The 16,530-nt window shown below is 41.0% G+C and overlaps 1 protein-coding gene across 40 annotated transcripts in view; it reads left to right on the top strand.

The window, feature by feature from the left end:
* The window catches only part of CHD1L (chromodomain helicase DNA binding protein 1 like), a 177,338-nt gene that overhangs the window by 31,102 nt on the left and 129,706 nt on the right, over window positions 1-16,530 (top strand). For 25 of the 40 annotated variants that reach the window (XR_014844274.1, XR_014844278.1, XR_014844275.1 and 22 more), the window contains exon 2: window positions 15,766-15,876. The gene's annotated coding sequence lies outside the window, so the exon portion shown is untranslated. Of the gene's footprint in view, window positions 1-11,937; window positions 12,000-15,765; window positions 15,877-16,530 lie in introns of all 40 variants that reach the window. The other 15 variants (XR_014844273.1, XR_014844279.1, XM_085023169.1 and 12 more) reach the window with 2 other exon arrangements.

Below are 16,530 nucleotides of genomic sequence, written 5' to 3'. Positions count from 1 at the left end.
TTGGAATTTATCTCTGGATACCTTATGTCCCTTAGATGTCAGCTGTTGTAATAGGTAGATGGTGTCCCTTAGGGAATCCAATTTAGTTTCGGTGCACAAAAGCAAATCATCTACGGAGTGAATTAAAGTGGAGCCACTAGGAAAATCCACATTAACTAAATCAGCTCTGAGTATTTGAGAAAAGTGGGGTTTTCAGCATAGCCCTGTGGCATAACTGTCCAGGTATATTGGCAATCTTCTCATGTGAAGGCAAGAAGAGATTGACTATCTTTTTCCACTGGGATGCTAAAGAAAGTACTGTATAAATCAACTACCGAAAAACAGCAGCTGAAAGCTGGGACGGCTGAGAGCAATGTGTGCAGGTTTGGGACTACAGGATGTCAAGGAATCACAGTATTGTTTATGGCTCTCAGATCTTGACCAGATCTCCAGCCTTTCCCACTGGCTTTTCACTGGTGAAATAGTGTGTTAGGAGGACTAGTAACAAGAAAGTATAAGTCTTTTTTTTTTTTTTTTTTTTTTTTTGGTCTTTTAAGGGCCGCACCCGAGGCATATGGAGGTTCCCAGGCTAGGGGCCTAATCTGAGCTATAGCTGCCAGCCTACACCACAGCTCATGGCATCGCCAGATCCTTAACCCAGGAATCGAACCCGCAATCTCATGGTTCCTAGTCGCATTTGTTTCCTCTGCACCACGACAGGAACTCCTGTAAGTCCTTTCTTAAGAAACTCCTGAATAATAGGTTTTATTCCCTCTAATGCCTCCAGTTGAAGTGGGTATTGCCAAGTGTTAGGCAGAAGCTTGGAGTTATCAACAGCTACCTTGGTGAGAGCAGCTGATTTAATTTTCCCAGTATCCAAAGAAGATGACCATAACTTTTTTGGCACTTGCCATAACGAGTCATCAGTCTTTTCTTGGCCTTTTTGAGCCACTGATTTTATGATCATTGATTTTTCCGTAACCAGATTTTGGTCAGCATCCAAATTTTTAAATCTAGAAGCATCTCACCTTTTTGTGAGAAGGCAGTACTAGCATTGTAAATCCCACCCCCCCACACACCGGAGAAACGTCATTTGATTTTTTTTTTTATTTCTCCAATACATTATTTTTTTCCTACTGTACAGCATGGTGACCCAGTTACACATACATGTATACATTCTCTTTTCTTACATTATCATTCTCCATCATAAGTGGCTAGACATAGTTCCCAGTGCTACACAGCAGGATTTCATTGCTAAGCATTGTAAATTTCTAAAAGGTTTCATCCTATTAAGTGAATTGGGACACATTTTACTAAAAGAAGCACATTTCCCTATAATAGTTCCTAATTGAAGTGTTATTGGCTCTGATTTGAAAACTTGCATGGGTAAATTAGGAGCCCTAACTTACCATTTGAATTGATTGTTTACTCAAAGGGAGAGAGCAACAAATAAGTGTAGGGTTAAGAACAGATAGTGTAGCTTCTGCATTTAAAGGGCCTTTGATGTTTCTCCTCTGATTGTTATTTCACTTTCCCCTAAGGTATTGGTAAGAAGGAGGGGAAATGCTCTCTCATAATCCTGGGAGCACCCTATTCCTTTTTACTTTTCCCTGTAAATCCCATTTAAGTTTATATCAATTTCTTTGGAGATGACCAGGTTTTTTGCAAGTGTGGTTATTGAGTTTTTGAGCCGGGTCAAAAAAGTGTGCTTTCATAGGGCCACTGAATTGTTGTAGTAGTTGTATGTACATTCATAACTTTAGTGGCTCTTTCCTTTTCTTTCTTTTGTAAGGTTTTAGAGAGCTTATCTGCAATAGTGACAAGCTCAATAGTATGCACTGCGGCCCAATCTAACACATGTCTTTTAACTAGCCTTGTTATTTCTTCATCCAGTCTTCTAAAAAGATTGAACTTAAAAATTGGATCGTTTTGATGATTTTGAAAACGTTTTGGGGCCGTTCCAATATGCTGTCTAAAAAGTTTTCTCAAGTCTTTCAAAATAATCAAAGATAGCTTCTCCAGGCTTTTATTTACATTGCTAGGCCTTTGTCCAATTTTTGTTTTCCAGAAAAATTCTGGGAATGGCTTGGTGCAGGCTCTGAGCCAGTTCTCTATACTTGTGGAAGTCTGCAGGGTAGTGTTAATGAAAAATTTCCATGGGCACCTTCCGTTCTGTCTCTCTTGAGCCATCCTTTGGCTTTGCTTACAGATACTAGCAGATGCACAAGCTGATATAATTCTGAATATCCTAGCTCATGTGTCCTAATAGATCAATTTCTTGAGCAAACCCTAAAGGATCTAATAAAAGGTGTGGAAAATCTTTAGTGAAATTCCTGAGTTCAGTTCTATCTAAGGATTGTATGTAAGTGCAGGCTTACTTCTTTCAGTAGGCTTTTCCTTCAAGGGAGTTGCAGTATTTTATGGTCCTCAGCATTGATTCCCTGGGGCTCAGCTAATTTTTCCTCTAGAGAAGAAGGGGCGAGTGAGGCAAATAAGTTGGGATGTAGAAGTTTAGAGAGAGGACACAAAGGCACTGAAGGAAGAGAAGGGCAGGGTGTTAGAGGGCAGGAAGGAGGAGGCAGTCTGGTGACTTCTGAGCTGTTTTCCAATTTAGCAACTGTTTCTAATAGTTTTTGATTGGTTTCCTGTAAAGACGTCATTTTATGATCGCCACGTTTCAAAGCCTTTAAGTACCAATATTGACACATGCCTCCCGTTTTATTGCTGGCTTTTTCCGGTTGTGCATGCAAGTAAATTAATTCTGGCAGATTGAATGTTCCCCATTTTGTCCATTTAAGAGTTATCTTTTGTTAGATGTTCCCACTTCTTTAAGTACTTGCAGGCATGGCTCCGTATGCATTGTACAGGAAGCCAGCTGGGGTTCCAGTGGGTGGCTGCCTATGTGGGAGTTGCTCTGCTTCGGAAGCAGGGTTTCCCATTTTTGGTTTGCTTTGTTTATAAGGTCTGAACAATTTCTAAGGACAGTGTAGAGGGTCATAAGTGTGCCGCTTGTGAGCTTATCTCCTCAAGGTGTCGCCCTTGAGTCAGTTCAGCTCTTTTGTGCCTTGGTTTCTCCTGCCTGTAGTCTAATGCTACAGTGGGGGCTTTGATTACTGAATGACCAGTTCTTGCATGTCCCCAGACGAGCTGTGAAATAACTTCAAATGTAATGATGGGTTTCCCTATGGGACCGCTGCATGTAGGAGGATCAATCCTCAGACACTTCCGCTAGGTTTTCCGTTGCCTGAGAACACCTTGTGGCTGGAAGGAGCCGGAGTCCCCTTTTTCTTTGGAGCCAAATGAATTCAGTCTTTCATTTTGTTGTCAAACTGTTTGTTCAGACCATGTAAATATATATGGTCTCCTGCCTAGAAACTTCCCTCTAGGTCTTCTGCCTAGGAATTCCTACCAGTTCCTCTGACTAGGAGATGTACCAGTTCCCTCTGGAGACTCCAAGTCTTAAAGTAACAACAGCTCAATAAAAGTCATGGGAGTTCCCACTGTGGCACAGTGGGTTAGGGATCCAGCATTGCTGCAGTTGTGGCGTATGTTACAGCTGTAGCTCACATTCAGACTTGGCCCAGGCACTTCCATATGCCACAGGTGTGGCCATGAGAAAAAAAAAAAAGATTGTGGACCGTCACTTACTACAAGGAGGTCTGGATATTGGGAAGAAACTCACTGAAGCTCCTGAAGAGTGCTGTGAAGTTGGAGGGACTCAGGGGACCCATGCTTGGTACCAAGCACTGATACAATGTAGACTCCAGGTGACCTCAGGTTGATTTTTCTAATATCCTGCCAATTATGCTAAGCAATGTCAATGAAAATAATCAATAACCAGTCTATGATAAGAAAATAATTTTATTTGAGCCATACTAAGGAATAGCCCAGAAACTGGCTTCCCGGATTACTCCGAGAAACTGCTCCAGAAAAGCATGGTTTCCAGCAGTTTTAGAACTTGTCAGACAAAGGACATTAAACAAGTCAGAGATACATTTCAAGGGAGAAGGAAAACAAAAAACAAAAACCACAGACCAGCATGTACACAGCAAGTCAGCATGGCCTTGAACCTGTGAAGGGGGCCTTTATCATCAAAGGAGGACCAGCATTGGTGTCTCAGGAAGAGGGACATTTAATATTTATTTTTAACATTAGCATTCTTTTTTTTTTTTTTTTCTTTTTGTCTGTTTAGGGCCATACCTGCAGCATATGGAGGTTCCCGGGCTAGGGGGCAAATCGGAGCTGCAGCCACAGCAACTTGGGATCTGAGCCACATCTGCAACCTACCCCACAGCTCATGGTAATGCCAGGGAGCCTTAACTTACTGAGCAAGGCAAGGGATCAAACCCGTGTCCTCCTGGATACTAGTTGGCTTTGTTACCGCCGAGCCACAACAGGAACTCTTGACATGAACATTCTTTACTTTTGGTCAGCGTGCTCTTTTCCTTAATAATTGAAGCAAATGTACAGTGTATGTGTGATAGGCCACAAATAGGCTATTTTATTTAAAAATTTTTAAATTATAGTTGATTTACAATGTTCTGTCAATTTCTTCTGTACAGCAAAGTGACCCAGTCATACATATATATTCATTCTTTTTCTCATATTATCTTCCATCATGTTCTATCACAAGTGATTGGATATAGTTCCCCGTGCTATAGAGCAGGACCTTGCTGCTTAACCATTCTGAATGTAGCAGTTTGTATCTTCTAACCCCAAACTCCCCATCCATCCCACTCCCTCCCTCTTCCCCCTTGGCAGCCACAAGTCTGATACCCATGTCTGTGAGTCTGTTCCTCAGACAGGCTATTTCAGATGGCATGAAATTTGAGTTAACTCATGTGTAAGCAGAATGACTTCCATATATCTCAATATGTGAACATTTCTTTTATCAGTATGTAGTTGAGTGGTAGATCTGGTATTCAAATCCAACAATATCTTTTCCAAATTAATAGTTTTATTGGAATTCCGGTTGTGGTGCAGCGGAAACGAATCCGACTAGGAACCGTGAGGTGGCAGGTTTGATCCCTGGCCTCGCTCAGTGGGTTAAGGATCCAGTGTTGCCGTGAGCTGTGGAGTAGGTCACAAGCGCAGCTCGGATCTGGCATTGCTGTGAGTCTGGCTTAGGCCGGCAGCTGTAGCTCCGATTAGACCCCTAGCCTGGGAACCTCCATATGCCGCAGGAGCTGTCCTGAAAAGACCAAAAAAAAAAAAAAAATAGTTTTATTGCTTCAATCCAGCCCTAGTAAAGGATTTGGTGAGGAATACACTTGGAACTAAGGAATATTGGCTGTTTATAATGACTTTTATTCATTCAACAGGTATTAATTGATTATTCTGTGTGGCAGAGACTCGTATAGTGAAGTTATGGGGGGAACAAGACAGGTCCTACTCACATGAGGATTATCCTCTAACAGCCAAACATTATACATAATATAATGTTTATTAATTATTTATGGGTAACTACTAAGTATATTATAATTATGATGAGTGTTAAATATTACTTACATGATCCTTCGTCCAGTTTCATCAGCTAGGGATTGAAAGCTGACTGAGCATAAAAAAAGAGACCCATAGACTCCACAGGAATGTATTTTTTTATATGTCTTCTGAATATGTTTTTTTCTTAAAAGTGAGAAGACCTGTTTATTCCACAGGCCTCTGACATTCTAATATGAGGTTGTATGGCACAGTGCAAAGAGCACTGACCTGGAAGTCCTGAGGCTCCCAGATTTATAAAAGTAGCTCTACCCCAACAAGCTGTGGAATCTCTAGTAAGTTTCTTAATCTTTGCAAGTCTCAGTTTCTTCATCTATAAAATTCGGTTGTCCTCCTTTATTTTCTCCAGTTTTCCAAGTTTCCAATAGAGGAACAGTCCCATCATGGTGCCTTGGAGACCTTCTTTGTATTCACATGGGAAACAGGCTTAAACTGTAGCTAATCTGAGTTTTAGCAGAATGTCTTTCTATTCTCTGGAACACGAGAGGATGGGAGGCTTGTGAGGAGTTGCCTTAAAGATTCCTCTCACCTCCCTGTTTCCCCTGATAGGCTGTCATGAGATAGGTTATCAGTGCCTACCAAGTTTCAGTGAGATATAATGCTTTCTCAAGGTGTGGCTGAGACTATGAAACCATTTAGCTACAGTTTAGAATTAGCTTCTCAGCAGTGGGTGTCCTACAACTCACATTGCAGTCATCAGCCCCTTTTGTTTTGGTGTTATGCTTCTTGGTATGTAGGACAGTGGCCCAGGGAGTTGGCACATTTGGCTACTCATTCTCTCACTGTCTATTTGAGCAATAAACTGAATCTAAATGTGGCTTATTATATTTTTGCCAGCTGAGTCAGCCAGGGCTTGGCTTTATCTTCAGTGCTTGACAGTTTCTTCCTGCTCCAGTGTTCTCTTGGAACTGTGATGAACCTTGGTGTGTATTAAATGGCATTAGAAAGTGCAACCAAACCAGGCCATAGTCCTTGGTGTATGTGTTTTTTGAACAAACATCATGCTTAATCTATGCCTTGAGAACATTTAAGGAAGGGGCCAGTTGCTAAGAGTGTCAGCAGGTTTAGAGAATTAGAAAAGCACGTAGAAGGGTAAGCTGGTGGGAGTCTCTTGGTATCCAAAGGGGATGAGAATAAAGACAGTCTTCGGGCGAGTTTAGGAAAGCTTGAGGGGAAAATAAGGAATGCCTGCAACAGTATCTAACTCCTTAAGGGGCAGCCTGAGCTGAGCAATGCGATCTGAGAGAGTAACTTACCTGAGAGTGAATGGTGTACCTGGGCAAGGAGGTCCACAGGATGGACCCAGGGCTCATCTGTACTTCTGGGAAGCATCACCTGCAAGGGGAGGAGGATGTAACCAGGAGACTCTGCTGCACACCCCAGGATTCACCGTAAAGCATTGCTGAAAGAAATTAACTCAAAATGGAGTTCCTGTTGTGGCTCAGCCAGAACCCGACTAGTATCCATGAAGATGTGGGTTCAATCCCTGGCCTCAGTCAGTGGGTAAAGGATCCAGCATTGCTGCAAATAGCTGCGTGGGTTGTGGATGCAGCTAAGATCTGGTGTTGCTGTGGCTGTGCTGAAGGCCGGGAGCTGCAGCTCCAAATTGACCCCCAGCCTGGGAACTTCCATATGTTGTGGGTGCCACCCTAAAAAGGCAAAAAACAAAACAAAACAAACCAAAACCCCTCAAAATGGATCAAAGACCCAAACGTGAGAGCTAAAACTACAATACTCTTAGAACAAAACTTGGGGGGAGACCTTTACAACACTGGATTTATCAGTGATTTCTTGCACAGGCACAGGCACCAAAAGAAAAAAATAGATAAATTGGACTTCATCGAAACAAAATATTTTTGTGCATCAAAGGACTTCTGTCATCAGAGTAAAATGGCAACCCATAGAAAAGGAGAAAACATTTGCAAATCATATATCTGATATGGGATAGTATCCTGAAAATACAGAGAACTCTTAAAATTCAACAACAAAAAACAACCAAGTTAAAAACAAAGGCGGAGTTCCCATTGTGGCTCAGTGGTTAACGAATCCGACTAGGAACCATGGGGTTGTGGGTTCACTCCCTGGCCTCGCTCAGTGGGTTAAGGATCGGGCATTGCCGTGAGCTGTGGTGCAGGTCACAGATTACGCGGCTCAGATCGCACATTGCTGTGGCTCTACTGTAGGCCAACGACGGCTACAGCTCCAGTTAGACCCTTAGCCTGGGAACCTCCATATGCCACAGGTGTGGCCCTAGGAAAGACAAAAAGACAAAAAAAAAAAAAAAAAAAAAAAAAAAGGCAAAGAACTTAAATGGCTATTTCTTCAAAGAAGATATACAAATGGCCAAAAACACATAAAAAGATGTCAACACAACTGATTGTCAAAACCACAACGAGGTTTCACTTCATGCATTAGGATGGCTGTTATAAAAATTTGTAAAAATCCACACAAGAAAAGAAAACCAAAAAACAATAGGAAATGAAAAGTGTTGATGAAGATGTGGAGTAATTTGGAACCCTTGTGCACTATTGGCAGGAATCTAAAATGGTGTAGCACTATGGTAAATAGTATGTCAGTTTTTCAAAAATTAAAAATAGAATTACTGTGTAATCCAGCAATGTCACTTTTGGGTATATACCCCAAAGAATTAAAAGCAGGAATACAACAGTTATTTGTACAACCATGTTTATAGAAACAATGTTCACAGTAGCCAAAAGGTGAGAGCAATCCTGGTCTCCACTGATGGGTGAGTGGATAAGCAAAATGTGGTATATTCATACAATGGAACATTATTCAGCTTTAAAAGGGCAGGAAATCATGATACATGCTACAATGGGGATGAATATTGAAGACATTATTCAAAATGAAATAAGCCAGTCACAAAAGGACAAATAGTGTATAATTTCACTCAAATGAGGTACTTAGAAGTACTGAAATTCATAGAGACAGAAAGTAGAATGGTGGTTGTTAGGGGCTAGGAGGAGGGGGAAGTGAGAAGTGTTTAATGGGGAGTGTTTCTGTTTTGCAAAATGGAAAACTCTGTAGATGGGTGGGGGTGATGATTGCACGACAGTGTGAACATATTTAACGCCACTGAACTGTATGCTTAAAAATAGTCAATTTTATGTTATGTATAATTGTTTGAAGGAATAACAAAAGAGGGGTGATCCAATCAGACTGTTAAAAACAAAACAAAACAAATAATGGGAGTTCCCTGGTGGCTCAGTGGGTTAAGGCTCTGGCATTGTCACTGCTGTGGCTGTGGTTACTGCTGTGACTCGGGTTTGATCCCTGGCCTGGGAAATTCTGCATGCTGCAGGTACAGCCAGAAAAAGAAGAAGGAGAAGAGAAGCATTATCTCAACTCTTGAAGAGCTCTCAGTCTTGGAGCTGTTTGCCAAATGGCATGAAAATGCTGTTATAGAAACATGAATGACAAATGAAGAGTTTGAAAGAGGTGGCCATTGGTGTCTGGGGGATGACCACACTGACTCTCCCGATCCCTACACCTGCTTCTTCCAACAGCTACATGACTGTCTCAGACCAGTGACTCTGGGTCTCAGGCAGATTTCAGCTTCTCTAGATTCTCCCAACACCTGAGCTCCCAGCTGGCTCAGTGCAGACAAGACTGCCAAGATCTCCAGGAGAAACTGCTGATAGCAGAAGCTAATGTATCTGCCCTAGCCAATCATTTGGAGGGAAAAAAAAAGGCATATTTGGTGAGTTTTGTAATTTCAGCATTCCTAAAGTGATGATGATCATTTCTCTTCTTTCTGAGAAAATAGCTGCTTCCCAGATTTCACTCTTATACTCCCAACATCAAAATAAATGCAATCTTGACCATTTTCCTAAGAAGGTAGATCTCAGTTTTCAGATTAAAAACACTGAGGCATAAAGAAATAAAGCAACTTTCTCAAGAATGTAAGGTAGAACTGGGGTCAAAATCCGAGGCTATTGGAGTTCCCGTCGTGGCGCAGTGGTTAACGAATCCGACTAGGAACCATAGGAACCATGAGGTTGCGGGTTTGATCCCTGCCCTTGCTCATGGGTTAACGATCCAGCGTTGCTGTGAGCTGTGGTGTAGGTCGCAGACGCCTTGCCTCTCTAAGGAACATGATAAACCAGTTACTCTTCTTTCTGTTCTTCGGTTTACGCATCTGATTCTACAAACATATAGCATCTCTGCTGGTCTAGATGTCTTGGGGCTCTAACTTAGGACTTAGTTTAGGCATTTCCTGGGGTGCCATGCATAAAGTACTATTCTGGTTTTATTGGGGGACACAGAGGTGACCTTAGATGATGCCTGACTTATAGGATCTTATAAGTGTTTGTTTTTAGCTGAGTCTGTTGGTACACGAGAACAGCAATATCAGCAGAGACAGGCCTATCCTGATGGAGGGAAATCAAATTATCTGAGGAAAGTTATCTCTTCTCTCACTTGAGTCCAAGAGGCCAACACTCTTTGGGTCTGACACTCCCGTGTTTCCCATTTGGATCAGGGTATGTGCTTCTGAGGTTGAGAGTGTTTCTGTGAAAATCAGGTGCTCTATAATGCCCTCCTTATCTCTTTCTGAGCATGTATGTGAAATTACTTTCTTATAGAATAGCTTTCAAATTAAACAAAAATCTTTGCGTTCTCAAGGACAGGGTTTTTTTCCTACCTAGTCTGGCAATTCTAATCTTTTAATCTTTTTGAAGATTTTAGTTCATTGAAATGTAATATAATTACTCTTATAGCTGGGTTTATGTCTACCAATTTATTACTTGATTTCTATATTTACCATGTTTTATGTTCCCCTCCTTCTTTGCTTTCTTTTTGATTAGACAAACATTTTGTTACTACATTTTCTCCTATTAACTTGCTTTATTTACCACTCTTGGAAAATTTACCATAGAAATATCATCATGCTTTCTTGATTTATTATATTTTTATACAAATGATTACTTTCACAATACTTCCAGAATCTTAGAAAACTATAACTCCCTCTACCCACTTCTACGTTTAGCATTATTGTTAACAAACTATTGTAAATTTCTGAAGTTGTTCAATTTTCCTTGCCCACATTCTATTTACAATATTCTTTATTCCATCTGAACTGCCATGTTTCCAACTAAATTATTTTCATTCTTTCATAAAAATTAATTTTAGTATATCCCTTTGATATCCTCTGCTGATGTTGAATTTCCTCAGGTTTTGTTTGTCTAAAAATATATTTGTTTCACCATCACTTTTTACTTCTTAACACTTCTTAGATTTATTGAGGTTAACATATACTTACATGTATTTAAAGTGCACAGTTGATGTTTTGACATGTGTATAATACACACATTTAGATATAGATATAAATGTATATATACGCACCTGTGAAGCATCACTGCAATCAAGCTAATGATCATAGGAGTTCCCTGGTGGCTCAGTGGGTTAAGGATCTGGCATCACTGTTGTGTCTCTGGTTACAGCTGTGGCACAGGTTTGATACCTAGCCTGGGAACTTCTGCATGCCACAGGTATGCCCCTGCCCCAAAGATAATGAACATAACCATCATCTCCCAGAGTTTCCTCCTACTCCTTTTTAATCTCTCCCTCTCTCCTATCCCTATTTTTCATACCTCCATCCCTAGATAATCACTGGTCTGATTTCTGGATCATATGGTTTATGCTCTTTTCCAGTGGCTTCTTTTATTCGGTCTAATGTTTTCATTTGTTTTTGTTTTTTGGCCATGCCCGTGGCATGCGGAAGTTCCTGGGTCAGGAATCGAACCCATGCCACAGCAGTAACCTGAGTTACAGCAGGGGCAATGCTGGATCCTTAACCTGCCGAGCCACCAGAGAACTCCCTCAGCCCAATGTTTTTGAGATTTAACCATGTTGTTATGTTGTGATGGTTAATTTTATATGTCAACTTGACTTGGCTAAGAGATGCCCAAATCGGTGGCAAAGCGTTATTTCTCTGTGTCTGTGAGGGTGTTTCTGGAAGAGATTAGCATTTGATTCAGTAGACTGAGTAAAGAAAGAGATCTGCTCTCACTACTGTGAGTGGGCATCACTCAATCTGTTTAGGGCCTGAATGGAAGAAAACAGTGAAGGAAGGGAGATTTCTCTATCTCTTCTCCAACTGAGACATCCTTCTTTAATTTCCTGCCCTAGGGCTTCAGAGCTCCTAGTTCATGGGGCCTTGGACTTGTACTGAATTATATATTTCCTGGCTGTCTAGCATGCAGAAGGCAGATTGAGATTTCTAAGCCTCCATAACTGCATGAACCTGTTCTGATAATAAATCTCCTTGTATATGTATAATCTGTTGATTCTGTTTTGTTTTGTTTTTGTTTTTGTAGAATCCTGATTAACGCCCATGTGCATCAGAAATTTGTTTCTTTTTATTGCTGAGTAGTAGTATCTACCACAGTTTTAAAATCCATTCATTTCTTGAATGACATTTGTGGTTTTTTCTCTTTGTAGGTATTACCAAAAAGTTACTCTGTATAAGTTATTGTGTGAACATATGCTTTCATTTATCTTGGGTAAGTAGGAATGGAATAGCTGGTTCACATAGTAGGTGTATGTTAAAATTTTTAAGAAATTGCTAAACAGTTTTCCAAAGTAGTTGTGACTTTTACATTCCCACTAGCAGTGTATAAGGGTTCTAGTTGCTCCGCATCCTCACCAACACTTGGTGTGTTTAGGTTTTTAAAATTTCATCCATTCCAGTGGGCATATGCTGTTATATTATTATGTTTTTAATTTGCATTTTCTTAATGACTAGTGACATGTAGTATCTTTCCATACGCTTATTTCCCACTAGTATACTTTCTTTGGTGTGGCATTTGTTAAAATCTTTTGCCCTGTTAAAATCTGTGTTATTTATATTCTTGTTTAGTTGCCAGAGATCTCTATTTGTTCTAGATATAAGATCTTTTGTCAAATATATGTTTAGCAAATATTTTTTCTCAGTCTGTTACTTGCCTTTTCATTTTCTTAAAAATATCCTTTTAAGGGCAAAAGTTTTTAATTTTATAAAGTCCAATTTATTGATTTCTGTCTAACAGTTTGTGGTTTTTTGTGTGTTGCATTTAAGAAATCTGTACCAAACCCAAGGTTGCTAAGATTTTCTCCTATGCTTTCTTCTAGAAATTTTTATTGTTTTAGTACAATTAGGTCTACGAAAGCTCTTGAGTTAATTTTTGTAAATGTTGTGAGAAAAGAATTGAGTTTTGTTTTGTTTACATATGGCTGTCTGATCATTTCGGTACCATTTGTTGAACAGATTATCCTTTTCCCTGGTGAATTACCTTAGTACCTCTTTGAAAATCAACTGACTATAGATGTGTGGGTCTGTTTCTGAACTCATTATTATGTTCTATTGATCTATTTGTTTAGTTTTAGATGAAATACTACTGCTTGATCACTTAATTTTATAGTAAGTCTTGAAATCAGGTAGTATTAGTCTTCCAATTTATTCTTCTTTTTCAAAGTTGATTCAATTATTTTAAAGCCTTTATATTTTCAGATAAGAGTTAGAATTTGTCAGTTTCTCCAAAAATCTCCTGTTTCTTTTTTTTTTTTAATTAGAAACCCACTTTAAATATAAGGGCACATATAGATTAAAAGTGTAAATGGGGGAGTTCCCGTTGTGGTGCAGCAGCAGTGAATCCAACTAGTATCCATGAGGATGTGGGTTTGATCCCTGGCTTCTCTCAGTGGGTCAGGGATCCAGCATTGCCGTGAGCTGTGGTGTAGGTCACAGATGTGGCTTGAATCCCATGCTGCTGTGGCTATGGCATGGGCTGGCAACTACAGCTCCCATTCGACCCCTAGCCTGGGAACTGCCATATGCTTCCAGTGCAGCCCTAAAAAGCAAAAACAAAACAGAAAAAGGGTAAGTGGGGTTAACTTCTCATCTCAAGGGCAGCTGATCTGCAACCTTAATTCCATCTGTGATCTTAGTTCTTTTTCGGTATGTTCATAGATTCTGTGAATTAGGACATAGATATCTTTGGAGGGCAATTATTCTGCCTGCCACAAGCATTTAGTCTTGGGTTAATTGTTCTCCACTACTAATGCAAGACTCTCCTAAATACTGCACTCATTATTTTATGAATTATGAGATTTACCAAGCTGGCAGGAACAGACACTTTTCCTGGCCCTGTGTGAGGTCTGGGCCCTATTCCCTCTGCCCTTTTGAAGGTTCTTTACATAGACTCAGAAAGTTTCCTTTCTCACATGCATTGGTGAGTATTCAACACTCTGCTGAATACTCAAGTGGAACCCTCAGCAATTGTATTAAGCTTTATCTCTGTGCAGGTTTCTCCTCCTTGGTACTCTACCCTGTGGATTCTGGTCTTTGCAGGCTTACCAGGCTGGAAATTCTCAAGGTACAGAGCCTGGGCAATTAAAGGACTCACTTCATTTGTTTTCTGTGTTTCAGGGATTACTGTCCTTCATTGCTTGGTTTTTAATGTCTGAAAACCATTATTTAATATATTTTGTCTAGATCTTTAGTTGTTTTAGATGGAAGGATAAATCTAGTCCCTGTTATTCTATTGTATTTGGACCAGAAATAGAAGTCTCCTGGTAAAATTTTTTTTTTTTTTTTTTTTTTTTTTAGAGCTGCACCTGCAGCATGTGGAAGTTCCCAGGCTAGGGGTCGAATCAGAGCTGCAGCTGCTAGCCTATACCACAGCCACATTAACATGGGATCTGAGCCACATCTGCGACCTACACCATAGCTCATGGCAACACCAGTTCCTTAACCTACTGAGCAAGGCCAGGGATCAAACCCACATCCTCATGGATACTAGTTGGGTTCATAACCTGCTAAGCCACAATGGGTACTCCTCAAGAATTTTTAGTATAGTTCTGCTGTGTCCTACCCACAGTAGTTCAATTCTTTTTTTTTTTTTTTTTTTTTTTGTCTTTTCTAGGGCCGCTCTCGTGGCATATGGAGATTCCCAGGCTAGGGGTCTAATCGGAGTTGTAGCCACCGGCCCACGCCGGAGCCACAGCAATGCAGGATCCGAGCCGCATCTGCAACCTACACCACAACTCACGGCAATGCCAGATCTCCAACCCACTGGGCGAGGCCAGGGATTGAATCCGCAACCTCATGGTTCCTAGTCGGATTCGTTAACCACTGCGCCATGACAGGAACGCCCCACGTTAATTCAACTCTTGACAAGTGTCTCGGGACCATGTACTTCTGTCAAGCCCCCTTGCTCTACTTCAGAACCAGGAGACTTTGGGGATTCTCCTCTACTTTTTATAAGCTCCTATGCTAGCTCATAAGCCTCCCATGCAGTCCAGCCCTCAGTTAATTGTCCTTTTGGGGAAAGTATCTGTGGATCTGATGCCCTTTTCCAATTCATCCTTTGATCACCACACACCACTAAGAACTTTGTTGATTTCACTTTACCTTCATCAGATTCTCTCTGCCTGGGCAAAGCTCAGTCTTCAGCCCATGCCTGGAATCAGCAGATGGCTACTGTGAATAAAATGGCTAGTGATCTCAGTTCACCCTGGACAGTTCTACTTTCCCTCCTAAACTTTAGTTAATTTAGTCATGGTTGTAGCTACAGTCTCTGTTACATCTAAAAAAAGATGCCACACTCAGAATCCATTCTGAGCTCAGACTGGCTCTTGAGCAAGTAGATCCCTGGATTGTCAAATTCCTTTATTCTCCCCAGATAACCTAATTCTAGGTCATTTTCCCAGACAACCTATAGGAACTAGCTCTGCTAATTGGGGGAGAAAAAGAAACACCATCTTCTGGTTGGTACAGATGTTTTCATTTGTGGATACTACAAATGAAAGACCCCAAACATTCAAAATATCTTCAGTCCATTCCCGGGCTCCCAGAAATCCTGAGTTCTGAGGTCCTGTTGAATGCAACACCACTTCACTACCCAATCCCAACACCTAACTTGACCCAGGACTAATTATGACCAGAACTATTGTAATTGATGACAAAGATCCCTGAAAACAAGAACTAAGTAGGTCTGTGGATCATAGTTTTGAGGATCAGTTGGCCTGGAGTTAAGGTCCGCCCCCCCCGCCCCCCGCGCCAAGATCCAAATATACAGATTTGCAGTCATCTTTGTGGCTCTTTCAGGTATTCAGAATTCTCACCTGATGTTCTCATCATAAACTATCGCTAGCAGGAGGGCTTCAGAAGTTGTAGTGAAGGGAAATTAGTTATGGAGTAGTTGAGAATTCTGTGAAAACCTTCTTTTGGTTTTAAATTATCACATAGCATATGGACCTGCTGACAAAGAACCTTGTCCTCTTTCCTAGAAAGTCAGTGAAGAGAAGATTCTCAAGACAGGCGTCTCCTTCAGAGTACAACGACCGAGTGCCTGACAAATTCTAGCTGGTGAAAGAACACAGGAGAAATTCATCTCCAATGTAAGTGCCCTGGATCCAGGGAATGGGTTAGAAAGGGAGGTGGTAACCCAGATCTGCACATGTTATGGCTGGATGAATAGTGACCACATAGGCCAGGGGAGACTCACAATGTCTCTGAACCACCTGTGTCATGGGTGATTGATGCAGGGGAGGAAAGGAGTTTGGAAGGGATACAACAAAAGACCCCAGATAACTGGGCCAGAAGGAAGTGCATTAGAAGGTACGTGCCAATGCAAGTTTGGGCCTTGATAGAATTCTGGTGCTGTTCTGTTGTTTCATTGACCAAGGCATGTGATATTTAGGAAACCATTCTGTGAGGCTGAGTCGACATTATACACACCACTCTACCTCTAGTCTGCAGGCAGTCTGTTGATCTGCCGTTGAGGTTTGAGGTTGACTCTTTTGGTCCATTTCTACTATCAGAGGTCTTCATTACCTCTCCTTCTACTTTATATCTCCACTTCTCTCTTCACCTCCCTCTATTCTTCTCACCCTCTAGCTACTCCCAGATTGTCACTCCCATCTCTCCCTTGAGGAAATTTAACTCTGTTGAATCTTTGGAGCAGCAAATACCAGGGTAGCCTGGTTGTTTTATTTGAGGAATAGTCCAGAGGCCAGCTATGTAAAAAACCAACCAAACAAAAACAAGACAAA

The sequence above is a fragment of the Sus scrofa genome, chromosome 4, assembly GCF_054392235.1.
Source record: "Sus scrofa isolate SSC_HxYL_T2T_F1_AM1 chromosome 4, Sscrofa_HxYL_maternal_Yorkshire_Landrace_v2.0, whole genome shotgun sequence".
Taxonomy (NCBI): Eukaryota; Metazoa; Chordata; class Mammalia; order Artiodactyla; family Suidae; genus Sus; species Sus scrofa.
This window is presented reverse-complemented; position numbering and strand designations above follow the sequence as displayed.